This window comes from Mchenga conophoros, linkage group LG23, assembly GCF_057382185.1.
Source record: "Mchenga conophoros isolate Kocher_MC1m ecotype Shallow Benthic linkage group LG23, M_conophoros_male_GT1.1, whole genome shotgun sequence".
NCBI classification, from domain to species: Eukaryota; Metazoa; Chordata; class Actinopteri; order Cichliformes; family Cichlidae; genus Mchenga; species Mchenga conophoros.
In genome coordinates, this window is record NC_140547.1 from 29,128,206 (window position 1) to 29,144,489 (window position 16,284).

The 16,284-nt window shown below is 42.4% G+C and overlaps 1 protein-coding gene across 2 annotated transcripts in view; it reads right to left on the minus strand.

Moving 5' to 3' along the window:
- filip1l (filamin A interacting protein 1-like) overlaps positions 1–16,284 on the minus strand; it is a 110,868-nt gene that overhangs the window by 76,778 nt on the left and 17,806 nt on the right. The window lies entirely within an intron of this gene.

A 16,284-nucleotide genomic window follows, 5' to 3' on the forward strand; every position in this document is an offset into this window, starting at 1 on the left:
TGTCACCTGTGACACTTGTGAGGTTGTCTCAAACACACTCCGTCAGTCTTGATGCTGTTGAACAACAAAATGTTTAAAAATGTGGCGAGTTTACCTGGTGATATCCTCATGCGCGACCAAATAAACCATTGAAATGAATGAAATGATATCATGTATTTATTATCAGCCTACATTTGTACAAAATGCCAAATGACATACACATAGTCATAAGAAATCACCATCCTGATATCAATACTTTTGCCCATAAGAAAAATGTCGTGAACAAATATATGACACACTAATATTTCACCAGTGTTGTAACATCACAATTCGTTAGCATTGTCTGCCTGTGTCTTCCCTCTGCAAACGAACATGTTAGAGTTGGTTGTGATATACAGTCTGCATAAGTGTGGTCAATCTAATAAACATTTGTAAGGAGACGGCAGTTACTGTGAATATACAGCAGGTGATTAGTAATAAACAGTCAGACAATGACTCTGACAATCTCATTCAATCTTGCAGATTGAATGCACCTTCTGTGGAAAGTGGTACCACACGGTGTGTGTGGACTTCCCCTGTGCAGAAGGCGACTACAAATGTTGTGGGTGCTAAATAAACAGAAAAAATTGATCCCTGTTGTCTTTGCTTACTGATTGTTTTCAGTGTTGACAATCCACATTGCTGGCATTGCATCTTTCAACATGTTTGTGGGTAGATTTGGATGTACCAGGGGTTAGTGCCATAGCTGGACTGGCCATCGGGCATACCGGGCATTTGCCCGGTGGGCCGCTGGCGATTTTTTGTTTTTATGGGCTGATCAATTTTTTTTTTTTTTGGAAGGGTATAAATAATGAAAGGTGTTGGATTGGCCAATTGGTCATGATCGACTCTGGGCTGGACCAATTACAACCGAGGAGGTCGGATGCACCCTCCCCCTTGTTTAGCAATCTTATAGGCGAACTAAAGAAAATGGAGAACAAAAAAAGGAAAGGAGGTGCAGAAAAAATTAGGGCCAAAAAGAAACAAGCCCTTCAGGCAGACGCTGCCAAATGTGTAAAAATAACTGAATTGTTTGGCGGTAGCTATGGCATAGCTTCCACAGATTTAGCAACATCAGCAAGTGGTGGAGGCCAGCAGGTGGATAAGGGAAAGGGGAGGCAAGAGGAGGAGAGACCCGAGGCGGCCGCCGGTCATAGTGGCAGAGGAACTGAACTTCAGGTAAGTTATGACCTGCTGTCTATCTGTGTCAGATATAAACCAAGTTTAGTTGTAGTTTGTTTAAGTTGTGCTGACTTTTTACAGTCGCTTAGAATAACTGGTACTGCGTACTAGCTAGCATGGCGGAGTTTATATGCTGCTGGGCGGGTGCTATGAAGTTACTGATAGTAAATTTTATTTTATGCTTAAGGTTAGTTTCTCAAACTCCTCAAAATCTTAACAAATTGTGCCAATCCTTACATGTTGCACCAGGCTGATTTATCATCTAAAGTGGAGAAGTCTGTGACAGAGGAGACAGAAGAGCAGCAGAGAGAGATGGAGCAAGAGAGAGAAATAAAAGAGCAGGAGAGAGAGATGGAGATGGAGAGATGGCTTTATGTCATCCATGAGGGATGCATTTGACATATGTTTCACATATTATAGCCCAACAAGTTACTTATAGCAATTTAAATTTTTTGGGAAGTCTGACCACAACGCCATCTTTCTCATTCCCCAGTATAAACAAAACATACGGAGGGAAGACGTGACCACGAGGGAGGTAAAACGGTGGACTGCCCAATCAGAAGCTACGCTACAGGACGCACTCAACGACGTCGACTGGGACATGTTCAGAGCATGCGCAGTCGACATCAACGAGTTTACGGAAGTAGCAGTATGCTTCGTCAATATGCTAGCGGAGGAGATTATCCCCACTGCGAGAGTCACCACATTCCCAAACCAGAAACTGTGGATGGACAGAACAATCTGCACTGCAGTAAATGCCAGGACCGCCTCCTACAACGCGGGTCTCGCCACTGGCGATATGAGCGCCTACAAAGCAGCCTCATACGGCGTGCGGCGCGCGGTGAGAGATGCCAAACGCCAGTACCGGGAACGTGTGGAGTCCCGCTTCCACCAGGGCAACACACGGAGTATTTGGCACGGACTATGCACCTTTACGGACTACAAAGCCAGGGACACTGCGCCGATCAACGCCGACTCTGCATTCACCAACGAGCTGAATCAGTTCTACGCCCATTTCGAGGTTAGCCAGGCAGCTAATGCTATCTACCGCCTGACTACCGAGGACAGTGACGTCATCAGCGAGAGACCGGTGACCAACATCGCGGAGCATGATGTCCGAGCGGCATTGAGGAGAGTGAACACAAGGAAAGCGGCGGGGCCAGACGGCATCACTGGCCGTCTGCTGCGCTGCTGTGCTGACCAGCTAGCAGGTGTGTTCACTTACATCTTCAACGAGTCCCTGGCGAAGTCTGTGGTCCCCACATGCTTCAAAAGATCCACCATCATCCCTGTGCCCAAGAACAGCAAACCCTCATCCCTGAACGATTACCGGCCAGTTGCACTGACCTCGGTAGTAATGAAGGTGTTTGAGAGGCTGCTGAAGAACATCATCTCCTCCTCCATCCCAGACACTACAGATCTGCTGCAGTTCGCCTACAGATCCGACAGATCCACAGAGGATGCCATCGCCCACGTCCTACACACCACTCTCAGCCACGTGGACAACAAACAGGGTAACTATGTGCGAATGCTGTTTGTTGATTACAGTTCAGCGTTTAACACAATAGTGCCCTGCAGACTGTTCACAAAGCTCAGGGATCTGGGACTTAACAGCCGTCTGTGTGCATGGGTGTTGGACTTCCTCACTGGCAGAACTCAGGTGGTGAGGGTGGTGAGGGTGGGTAGATGCGTCTCTAACAGCATCACCATCAACACAGGAGCACCACTGCTCTACTCCCTCTACACTTCAGACTGTGTGGCCACCCATGGCTCCAACACCATTGTGAAGTTTGCTGACGACACAGTGGTGTTGGGTGCCATCTCCAACAACGATGAGGCGGCCTACATGGATGAAGTGAAGAATCTGGCATCATGGTGCCAGGACAACCACCTCCAGCTGAACGTCGGCAAGACCAAGGAGCTGGTGGTGGATTTCGGAAGGGGTCAGCACAGAGACTACAAGCCCATTATCATCAATGGAGCTCCAGTGGAGAGGGTGCAGTCCTTCAAGTATCTTGGTGTCCACATCTCCTCAGACCTGACATGGGCTGCCCACATTCAGGTCCAGACCAAAAAGGCTAGGCAGCGCCTGTATCACCTACGACAACTGAGGAAGTTCAGGGTCTCTCCAAAGATCCTCAGGATTTTCTATACAGGCGCTGTGGAGAGCATCCTCACACAGAACATGACATCGTGGTTTGGGAACAGCTGTGTGAAGGACCAAAAAGCTCTCCAGAGAGTGATCAGTACAGCAGAACGCTGCTGCAGGATTGCTCTCCCCCCGCTTCAGGACACCTACACCAGGAGATGCCGGATTAGCGCAGATACTGAAGGACCCGTCCCATCCTGGCAACAAACTGTTCCAACTTCTGCAATCTGGTAGAAGGTTCCGCATCATCCGGGCAAGGACAGAGAGACTCAAGAGGAGCTTCTATCCCCAAGCCATCCGGACCCTAAACACACACACCTGCCCTCTCACATCATCTATAATTGACTGAGACAGGACTCTCTTCCAGACACTCTAAACCAAGGCACAATGGGCATTCCAAATTCCTTTAATTTTGAATAAGTTTACATTGTCTATCCTGTAAAATAGTCAGATGTCTATTCATATTAATGTACAGAATTCACCTGCTTGCTGCTACTACTGCACATTCACCCAATGCATATATATATATATATATATATATATATATATATATATATATATATATATATATATATATATATATATGTTCTTCCTCTACCCCCCCATTTTTTCACATGTCAAGGAGCGTGTCAGGCTACATTTCACTGCGTGTTATACTTGTATAACTATGCATGTGACAAATAAAGAACCTTGAACTTGAACTTGACATACGAGCAATCAATTTTTGGCAAATACCGGAAATCAGTTTTTGGCAGACAATCACTTTTTGGCACAACACCGGCTATTGCAGTTAATAATACAACAGCTTCTTGCCATTTTTTGTGTTTCTTTTTATCGCTGTGTAACTGAGTTCAATTGAAAGCCTGCATGCGCTAGTACCTCTTGCCACAAGTTCCCAGAATCCTTTGCGGTTTTACCCCTGAATGACATCACATTTTTGGTGGGCCGGTCTCTAGTCAAAATGCCCGGGCCGATTTTTTGTCCCAGTCCAGCCCTGGTTAGTGCAGCCACTCAGCCTCTACTCAATGTGATCATAGCAGCAGGTGCAGATGTGTCACAAGTTAATCTAGTAGTAGGCTATGGTCAGTGTTGGGGAGTAACGGAATACATGTACCGCCGTTACGTATTCAAAATACAAAATATGAGTAACTGTATTCCGTTACAGTTACCGTTTAAAAAGGTGGTATTCAGAATACAGTTACTTTGTTGAAATAAATGGATTACACTGCGGTACTTTCCTGTTTCATTTTGTCGCGGGTCAGGACTGTTTGGGTTTTGTTTGACAGCTACGTTCTGTTGTTCCAGGCGGCAGCGTTATGGTTGCCATGGTTACAGGGCGACGCTCTCTCTCTCTGCGACTGTGTGTTTCCTGGGTGAGAGAGCGCCTTTTCGTTGTTGTTGTTGTGCTAAGCTAACAGGCAGAATGCTACAAGCATAGCCCTAAAGAATGTAGCATCATGGGCAGTGTAGTCCGTGCTGCAGGGAGAATGGACTGCCATACACGTTATGGGTCTGTGAGCGCGAGGAGGGAGAAAAAGGAGAGTGGAAAGGTACGAGCTGTCATCGAGGAAAAACGGGAGCTGGAAGCATGTAAATATAATAATAACCACTGCAGCCAAGAAGAGTGCCTGACGAGCCCAGTTGTAAGTAAGCTATTAAGACTCGACTGTACGCTGTGTTGGTGTTTTCCTCCGAAACAATAAGTTCCGTTGGAGCAGCCTTTCAACGCCTCTCTCTGTCTCTCGCAAGAAAAGTTGACCCACACAACAAAGTAAAGCTATTTTTCGGCTACGAGCCGACAGGGACCCCGCCGTATTAGTCAGAGGTCCCTTTACTACAGTTCGGAGTCGCGAACCTTCAGTAATAGTAATAAATCACACAGCAATAGTACATTCACGTTGTTGTAAAAAGCATGATAATATATTAAGTAATCCAAAGTATTCAGAATACGTTACTGTCATTGAGTAACGTAACGGAATACGTTACAGAATACATTTTGGGGCATGTATTCTGTATTCTGTAATGGAATACATTTTAAAAGTAACCTTCCCAACACTGGCTATGGTAGTAGTGGACTGAGCTCCATTTGAAACGGCTCCAGCTGCTGTGTGATAGTGGATCTGCTACAAATTGAAGATCATAAGCAAGTTTTGGAAAATAACCCTTGTATTAAGTTGAAGAACAAACAATTGACATTGATTTTGTTGCGAGTCATTTAGATCCGTACTGTGTAAATCCACTCAGAATTATCCAAAAACTGCAATAAAACAATAGCAACTTTATTTCCCATCAGATAAACATGTAGAACACAGACATACAACAGTTAGACTTTCCATAACTATTTTAGGAACAATTTGGTTTTTCGTTCTTACAAACACGTATTTTGAACTTGCCCAACGTTCTCAGTTTTTCAATGCCCAACATTTTCGATTTTGTCCACATGATGGACAGAATGTAACTGTGTGCTTTCTGCAGATGTACTTCTTGCATTTCTCACAAAAAGTGCTTGTTTTCAAACAGGAACCTTCCTAACTAAGATTTAAAACAAAAGATTTCTACGTCTCCTACAGTCCCACAAACAGATGACAAACCAAGCGACACACCTGAGTCACTGACTTTCTTATATCAGAATCAGAATCAGAATGGGTTTTATTGCCAAATGTTGAGCGGGTTTACAACATTAGGAAATTGCTGCGGTGCTTCAGTGCAAACATACTGTTAGAAATACTGTTATAAATTAAGCTTAAATAGACATGAAACTAAAAATGAGAATAAGAATTAAAAGTGCTAAGTAGATAGATAGATATATACATGATATATACATGAGTGCAGGTGGTGATCAGTGCCAAACATGGAATGATGCAGTGAACACAGCGTAGGGTCATGTGTTAGTGGTGGGAACAGTCATATCCACTCACTCTCACTGACTGTTTATTACTAATCACTGTGTAACTGCTGTGAATTCACAGTAACTGCCGTCTCCTTACAAATCTTCATTGGATTAACCACACTTATACAGACTGTATATACCAACTACCAACTCTCCAGCCATGTTAATGGATTGCCTATATTGGCTGGAAATATTCATTTTCAGGGAAAAGACACAGACAGACGATGCTTACAGGATGTGATGTGACAACACTAATGAAATATTGATGTGTCATATTTGTCCAAGGTGTATTTCATTGTTATGGAAAAAGAAAATATTAAAATCATGATGACCAATTGGAGTGGTGATTTCTATGACTTTGTGTATATAATTTGGAATTTTGTACAAATGTAGGCCAATAAGGAATATATGATATAATTTCATTCTTTCCAAAGGTTTATTTGCATGACGCACAAACAGACACAATTGAAAGGTACAAATGTGCATGACACGAATTCAAACGTGCTGCAGATGTGTGTCACCAGTTGATCTGGCTGTAGGCTGTGGCACTTGGCCAGAGGTGGCGCTGGTTGACTCGACTCCATGTTAGTGCACAAAGTAAACTGCTCGCTTTAGTTGTGAAGCAAAAACGCTGAATTCGGAGAAATAAACCGTGCGAGGGGAACGATGACGACGACAAGAGTCTCCCGATCGTTTACTCTTGCTGTCCTGTGAACAACAACGGCGTGGTATTACTTGTTTGCTGTTTTCGCGATCGCGTCGCGCATGAGGATATCACCAGGTAAACTCGCCACATGTTTAAACATTTTGTTGTTCAACAGCATCAAGACTGATGGAGTGTGTTTGAGACAACCTCACAAGTGTCACAGGTGACACATTTGGCGTTTTTTTGCTGGTTTGTCGGTAGCAGCTCCTGAAACGCAAGTCTGCCACACATCTGTTCGACCAACGGCAGTTGATCTAAACGCCAGTAGATCTGGAACACCGTTCTTCTCTGGGTAAGTAGCTTAATGTTGTTCGTGTGTGAGTAGGCTAACCATGTTATTAAATTAATGCATGTAAGGTGAACTAGCAAACACCATTGTTGTTACATGCGGCTGTCTTCTTGTCTTCAAAGTTTGTGTTTTCCATTGTTTAAGCACCGGTTCCAACCAAAGGAGGTATGTTGTATCAACAGAAAAGGCTAACTTGGTTAGCAGAAAAAAAGAGATCGCTAAAAATAAAAACATAAGAGGTTTTTGGACAAAGTGTGTGTTCTCCATTCTTTAAGCACCGGTTCGAGCACCGTTTAAGCACCGGCACCGTTTCAAAAGTACCGGTTTGGTACCAGTATTGGATAAAACCTAAACTATACCCATCCCTAGTCATTAGTCCAGTGAGCAGTGGGGGTCACTTTCTCATCAACCTTTAAGCAGCCAGAGTCATTTCCCCCTGCTAACTATCTGACAGAATGACATTTTAAAATACTTCTGCATTCATGTCACTTCTCATATTAGCATTTATTTACACAAGAGCATAGCTGATGGAAATTTTATTAATTTTGTGGGTATCTGGGCATCAATTAAATAAATAATTAGTGGACAAATTTACATTTAGGCCTATAACCATTAATACCAATTAGCCTAACTCCATGTATGTTTTTGGACTGTGGAATTAGGCCAGAGTGCCTGTTTATGTCAGTGGTTGTGTGTGGAGGCGAGGAAGAGATGACCCAAACGCAGGACTCACGGTGCAGGGTGATGATGTTTTTGTGACAGGTGAGACCTGAGTCTGGGAACCGCTCCTGGTTTAGTGTTTTACCCTTTATATACAGGGGTAGGCAACCTTTCTGATGACGAGTGCCATCTAAAATTTCCTCAGAAGTCATTGTGCCATATGATTGCATTAGGAATAAATTTAATAACGCTCTATATTAACAGTTACACACTATATAGAAGAACTTTATAGAATTATATTTGTTCGTAGATGTTGGCAGCTATCAGCGAATAGCTATCAGCTATTTTGAAACAAAAAAAGACACTTTTTATCCATAAAAAGAACTCCATAACAGGAAATGAAGTGTACAACGGAAAATACATATGCTATTTATGGTCTCCTCACAACAATGATAAGAAAAATAAACTGGGCCAATATGGCATGTTTGTTAATACAGGGATACACATGTTAAAGTGATCTCTGGTCTCCCACTCAGAGACACAGGTCTCCGAGTGTCCAGCATTCAGACGGCTACCTGAGGACACTCTTCATGTGAGAGAAAATTTGCTCACACAGACATGTAGAGCCAAATACTGTCAATAAGGCCTCTGCAATGCTCTGAAGACAGTTAAACTTGTCAGGTAGTGATGTCCAACAGGTGAAAATGCAAGCTCCATGAACATGCACAGGATTCCAGCTGCTTCGATGTTGCATTAACTGGCATTAACTCAGCCAGTTAATGCAAAACAAATCTAGCTGCTCATAAAAGCTTTCTGGTTTGATCAGAAAAAAAAACATTGGTCCATACACCTGAAAGTCCCAAAAACGCATTGTGAATTCTGTCTCAAGTCTACGGATGTATCCGTATATTTCCATGGTGCTCATGCTGTGCTGAGCGGAAAGCTCCTGAAGCTTTTGAAGTGTCGGAATGTGGAAAGCTAACAACGTCCCCCTCACCAGTAGGTGAAGTTATTTTTAGCCAATTACAAGTTAAATCTGGTAGTTGGGGTTGTTAGCTAAGATACCGTCATTAAGAAGCAGCACAACTAATGTGTCTATGCCAGCTAATTTGCGATGTGCACCGCTGGTGCGGCCATTTATTTTTTTTAACGCACCTTCTCAGATTAATTCACTGCGTGTCGTACTCAGGGCTGGACTGGGACAAAAAAATCAGCCCAGGCATTTTGACTAAAGACCGGCCCACCAGGTATTAAAGCCATAAAGCCTTTGAATGAAAACAAACACTGTTGTGACAGTGATGTACAGTCTTGTTGGTAAATGTATGATTTCTATACATTTTACATCAGATAAAAACTTTGGTTGTAAGATTCAGATAATTATTTAATAACAGCCAGACATTTTAAATGAGAATACTGGTGGTGGTCAGAGGGCCCGGTGGCGCCAGTGTCCGGCAGCCTCGCCTCTGTCAGTGCGCCCCAGGGCAGCTGTGGCTACACTATAGCTTGCCATCACCAGTGTGTGAATGTGTGTGTGAATGTGTGGATGATTGTGTATAGTGTAAAGCGCTTTGGGGTCCTTAGGACCAAGTAAAGCGCTATACAAATACAGACCATTTACAGAATAAGAAAGTATTTCTTTGTGTCCCCCTTTCACTGTTAATGCCCTACCTGACCCCTGGCAAAACTTTGCTACAGTCGCCCCTGCACAGTTACCAGCTGTCAGCCACTTAGAAAAGAATCCTGGTGTTATTTGTATCTCAGAAACAGTTCATAACTTCCCTTCAACTCACCTAAAAGGTAAACCTGTTTCTCCATCACCTGTTCAGCTCTGATGATTCAGTAAGGACATCTCCTGGTTTCATCTTCATGTTTCCCTCTCACCAGATATCCAAACCGACATCATGACCAGCAGCTTTACAGCTGTGGCTCCAGCAAACATCGGCTGATACTAGAAATTAATATTAAATAAATTCTAACAACAGCTGATCAAGCTAAAGCTGTTGTTTAGCGCGACATCCGGCGGTTTCCTCTTTCTGGCGCAAAGTGGGTGATAAACAAACAAGAGAGAAAAGCCGATCAGCTGATCATTGATCAGTTTCATGATTGAAGTAGCAACAGGAGAGGGAGGGGGAGAGAATGAGAGGAGAAGATGCAGCTGACAGCGTAACGACAGAATAACTCCAGCTTTGTGTCTTTTTCCATTCTAGCTCAAGTACGGGGCAAACTGTGTTCCTTTTCAGCTCAATACGAAACGCATAATATTTTCTCTGAATGTGGGACGATTCCGTCTTTTTATGGGACGGTTGGCAACTCTACTAACTTATGAATAAAATAAAGTTCATGCTAGCTAGTACGCAGTACAAGTTATTGTAACTGACTGTAAACTTGGTTTATATCTGACCCAGATAGACTGCAGGTCACAACTTCTTACCTGAAGTTCAGTTCACCTGACACTCGGACCGGCGGCTGCCTCGAGTCTCTCCTCTTGCCTCCCCTTTCTCTCATCCACCCGCTGGCCTCCACCACTTGCTAATGTTACTGAATCTGTGGAAGCTCCGCGATAGCCCCCACCAAACAACTGAGTTATTTTTATACACCGGCCAGCATCTGGCCAATCCACCACCTTTGATTGTTTATACCGTTACAAAAAAAATAAATAAAAAATCATCGGCCCACCGAGCAAATGCCCGGTATGCCCGATGGCCAGTCCAGCTATGGTCGTGCCATCAGTTAACTCTTTGCGTGCCAGCTATAGGGTTGCCGACCCCTGTATGTGTGTATATATATATATATATATATATATATATATATATATGTATGTGTGTGTGTGTGTGTGTGTGTGTGTATATACATATATATATATATATATATATAGATAGATAGATAGATAGATAGATAGATAGATAGATAGATAGATAGATAGATAGATAGATAGATAGATAGATAGATAGATAGATAGATAGATAGATAGATAGATAGATAGATAGATAGATAGATAGATAGATAGATAGATATAGAAGACGGCCATAGTGATCGATGTAGCGGTTCCGAATGACAGCAATATCAGGAAGAAGGAACACGAGAAGCTGGAGAAATACCAAGGGCTCAGAGAAGAGCTCGAGAGGATGTGGAGGGTGAAGGTAACGGTCCCCGTGGTAATCGGAGCACTAGGTGCGGTGACTCCCAAGCTAGGCGAGTGGCTCCAGCAGATCCCGGGAATAACATCGGAGATCTCTGTCCAGAAGAGCGCAGTCCTGGGAACAGCTAAGATACTGCGCAGGACCCTCAAGCTCCCAGGCCTCTGGTAGAGGACCCGAGCTTGAAGGATAAACCGCCCGCAGGGGCGTGCTGGGTGTTGTTTATATATATATATATATATATATTGTTGTAGACAGTAAAGACACTGTGTGGAAGACAAATCCTTTTTTGTCATGCCGCTTTTTGCATGCACCGCGGTGGGCCTGAGTGAAGACGGCACTGAAGATTTGCCTTTTTTTATAGTGTTTTGCCCAGTGGGGTTCAGTGTGAGTTGCCGTCCCTTTTAACGTGTGTGATATGTTGATTTGTTTTTAACAGGATCCCCGCAGCGCTTATCCTGTCTCCCAGGCAATCATACAATTTTATCGTTTTTACCGTACTTAATAAAGTAAAGCTTTCAATTGTTTTTAGGTGCCGCTGTTACACGTTTACTTTTATTTTGTATTCAAATTAAACCGATTTTAACTGACTGTGTGTCTACGGCTCTGTCCTATCTTAAATAGGTACCTAGCACGGGTCATGAACAGAGCAGGAATGAAAGGATTGACTGAAAGACTGAATGGCTGGCTGAACTGAACACACGTGGGAACGACAACGTAACTGAAAACACTGGGTCACTGACCCAGGAACCCTGACAGTTTACAGCGGACCTTCAGTAATAGTAATAAATCACACAGCAATAGTACATTCACGTAGTTGTAAAATGCATGATAATATGTTAAGTAATCCAAAGTATTCAGAATACGTTACTGTCATTGAGTAACGTAATGGAATACGTTACAGAATACATTTTAGGGCATGTATTCTGTATTCTGTAATGGAATACATTTTAAAAGTAACCTTCCCAACACTGTTAGTTTAAGTGGTGAAAACATTGTGTGAGATGTCTGTTCACAATCAAAAACAAATGCATTTGATTTCTCTTTTGCAGTAATCTGCTCTCAATTTGTAATCTACTCTATTTGGAAACAATGTTGACATTGTTTCAGTTTTTGTAGACAACAACAAGCAGTTTTGTTGGGTAGTCATCATCTGGGCACCCCAAGAGTCTGTTTTCAGTCTAATTCAATTCAGTTCTGTTTTATTTATATGGCAACAAATTGTAACAACAGTCACTCCAACAAGTTTTTGCAAGGTAAAGACTCCACAGTATTAGAAAGAAAACCCCAAAAATCAAATGCCCCACTGTGACAAAACACATGGCGACAGTGGAAAGGAAAAACTCCCTTTTAACAGGAAAAACCCTCCAGCAGAACCAGACTCAGAGAGGGGAGGCCGGGTAAAGTAGAGACAGGAAAAAAGACAGACTGTGGAAGCGATCCAGAGATTAATAATAACTAATGATTAAATACAGAGTGGTGTATAAACACAGAGAGAGTTTATCGTAAGCCATCCAACAGCTGTTGAAAAATGCCACGACATTAAAATTAATGGTCTAATATTACCACCAAGTCGTTGGCAGTGGATCCATCGGGTCCTCAGGGCTGCGTGGATTGGGTTCACTCTCACCCATCGCATGAATCAGAATCAGAATCAGAATCAGAATACTTTATTGATCCCTGGGGGAAATTATTTTTTGTTACAGTGCTCCATTTTAAACCAACATTAAGACAAGACAGACAATACGCTAACTAAGAATAGTACAATATATACATATATATACATACATACATACATAAGTCACTTATAAATAAATATTTGGAAAAGAAACATGTGTAGTTGTAGCAGCAAACAGTGTGTTAAGTGGATGCGTTGTACAGGGAGATGGCCACAGGCAGGAATGATTTCCTGTGTCGTTCAGTGGTGCTTTTCGGTAATCTCAGTCTCTCACTGAACGAGCTCCTGTGACTGACCAACATGTCATGGAGTGGGTGGGAGGTGTTATCCAACATTGTCTTTATCTTGGACAGCATCCGCCTCTCCGACACCACCTTGAGGGAGTCCAGCTCCATCCCCACAACATTGCTGGCCTTACGGATCAGTTTATTAAGTCTGTTGGCATCTGCGACCCTGATTGATCTGATGGAGATGTGAGGGGACTGCATTTGGTATTTGCCTGCTGCCACTGTGGAGTTGCATTGCCATGAGGCATGGAGTTGATATCTCCTTATATTGAACCCCTTTACCCCCGCTGCTATTATATTTTATAACACTGATCATTAGTTTTATGGGGATGATATGCACCTTTTATTTGTTTCTTTTACTGCTTTTATGTATTGTGGACATTTCGTGCTTTGCCTGTGCTTACTTTATGTCTACAGGATGCCTGAATTTCCCTGAGGGGATTAATGAAGTGTCAGTCTATCTATCTATCTATGAGCTTGTTTGGACATGTGGTGTGTTTCAAAGTAAGACTCCAGGTTTACTTCACCTGTCAGTGGTTTTAATGTTGGGGCTGATCTGTCTGGAGCCAATGATGTACTTACAAACTGACAGACGAACACTGGCATCCATTCTGGTGTGGCGCTATTAATGAAAAGAGCTAAATTATTTAGTCATGAGTTCTCTCCCCTGCCTTTCCCGAGGCCCTTCCATTACCTTGTGCTCTCATTAGGCAAAGAGGACGATGGCCGAAGCCAAAAGCAGAGCTGTTACTGGAAACAGTTGGCAGTTTAGTCTTGTCTAGCAGAGACCACCAAGGTTTCTTTGACTTCCTACCAGGTCAAAAGGCTCATTCATTCAAAGAGTTTTTACGCAATGAACTCACCAAGCCAGCCAGCCAGGCAGTCACTAACTCATAAAGCCTTATAAGGCCAGTTATAATGGCCATTAAGTTATTTTATCACACATGTGAGTTCCTCACAAAGCGATTAAGCTTATTATTATGGAGCTTTATGATATTGGGTCTTTTCTAGGACTGCTGGGACTCACAATCTTCGACCAGGCCCGTTCTGTGGCACATTAAGGCACGAGAAGACAAAGCCTTTCCCCAGATGTTTTTTAATCTTTTAAGAAAACAACTCATCAGGGCATCAGGACTCTCTCCTATAAGCATTTGGTATCCCTGAAAGATAAAAGAGGACTTTTTTTTTTTTTTACTGTAGTGATGACTTCACTTTTTATGTGTGTTGGATGTGAAGCAGAGGAAAAGGGCCATTAAAGTCGCTGGGGTGAAAGGTGAGCAAACAGGTGTGCTACAAAGAGAAGGTACCTCACTCTTTTTCAGCCAAACACACACACATACATTGAAATGCAAACAGCAAGCTGGTGGCATGCGAGCAGAAATCTCGCAGACACGCACAGAACATATGCATGCGTGCACACACCCACCACTGCAAAGACACATACACCGAGAAATTACAGAGAAAATTCCTGCAGCCTGACATCACGCTGCTGTCGGGATGATTGAGGGGAAGAGAAATGCAGATCAAAAGAGAGCAGAGAAAGGGAAGAGAGGGGTGGGAAAGACGGAGGGGCAGATCTTCTGGTAGCATGCTGCTTACTGAACAGAGTGTGGACTAAATCACCACTTAGAATCACTTTAAGAGGTAACCTTTAACAAATCGCACTGGATTTGGATGGAACATACCCAGTGTTATTAAAAAAAAACAAAAACAGCTTTTTTGCTTATCTTGGTTCCTAAAAAGTTTTGACACAGATGTTTTTCATTCAGCGCAAACAGAATTGTCTGTGTTAGCCAGCTTAGAGACTAAAGTATACACCTCTAAACCAGCACTGGGAAAAATCATTTCAGCTTTGAGGCAGCAACAGGTTAGCTTACCTCAAAAGCTTTTATTAAAAAGAAACAACAGATGTTAAATGTGAGGTTTCTATAACTATAAGCTGTACAAAAACAGTCGTTCCCAGCACGAGGCTGCTATTTTACAGTGGACTCCAACAACCGTGGATTTTGGCATGGTTGTTGGACTATTTCAGAAACTGTTGAACTACTGGGATTTTCCCATACAACCATCTCTAGGGTTTATAGAGAAAGAGAAACCATTCAGTGAGCAGCAGTTCTCTGGGAGAAAATGCCTTGCTGATGCCAGAGGTTAGAGGAGAATGACTGGGCTGTTTCAAATAATAGGAAAGGGGGGAAAAAAACCCTCAAAAAATCAACCCATTACTACCAAGGCATGCAGAAGAGAATCTCTGAAACAGATGGGGTACATTAGCAAAAGACCACACCATCCTATCAGCTAAGAAGAGGAAACTGAGAATTTCATTTTAAAATATAAGCCCCTCAAACTTCGCTAGCGTTGGAATGTTTTTGGCAACATTATTACACCCAGTGCAGTAACCAACACAGGCAGTGTTGGGACTTGATATATCATTGTTTTGCTTAGATGAGCTCAAGTTTAAGTTTTTTCCTTAACTGAAAATAAAATTTTACAGCTGCTGTCTTTTCACTCAACAGCATTAACATTTACCACATTAAATTGTATTTACAAAGACCAGGACATTGTACAAATGTTCCTGCAATTTTACAGCAGTTCCAGCAGTTTACTGTATACAGGAAATTCTATTCATTCTACTCCCAGAAGATGGAAAAAATTTACTCTTTGAACCATTAAAAGTGATGGTGTGAAATAGAAAGTTGTTCTTCATGGAGGGCAAATTCATAATGAAATAATTGAAGAATTTACTTAACGCTGTACATTATCACACATAACTGTAACATGTCACTTATTTTTAACACCACCAAAGTTTGGTGTAATCAAAGTACAGTTTTAGTGTTTGGTCCCAGCTATGCTGTTCTTTCTTGTTTATTGCATTAGTTATTATAAACTCATTTATTCATCTTTTACTCTGCATGCATTTCTGCTGAATGATGTCACGGCATCTTCGTTTTCGATCATGTGCATCATTATTCACAATCATAATTATGCGTTTTTGTGTATGCAAGGCCATGTGCTCTAATAGCAAAAAGGAACACATATAATTTGAGGGTCAGCGATGATTAAACTGCAAAGGCATTTGGAGCCAAAGAAGGTCACAATGTCGTGAGATCCCAAAACAGCGCTTTTCCTTTAAGCTCAAACTTAGTTGCACCAAAAAAGGGATTTTGATGTTTATATGTGTTTATTTTATGCCTAATATACTTGCTTATATTGGTAAATAGACTGCTGTAAACAGGATTTACAATGGATTGCACAGTGCATAAAGAAATAACCTGCTTTGAAATGATCTTC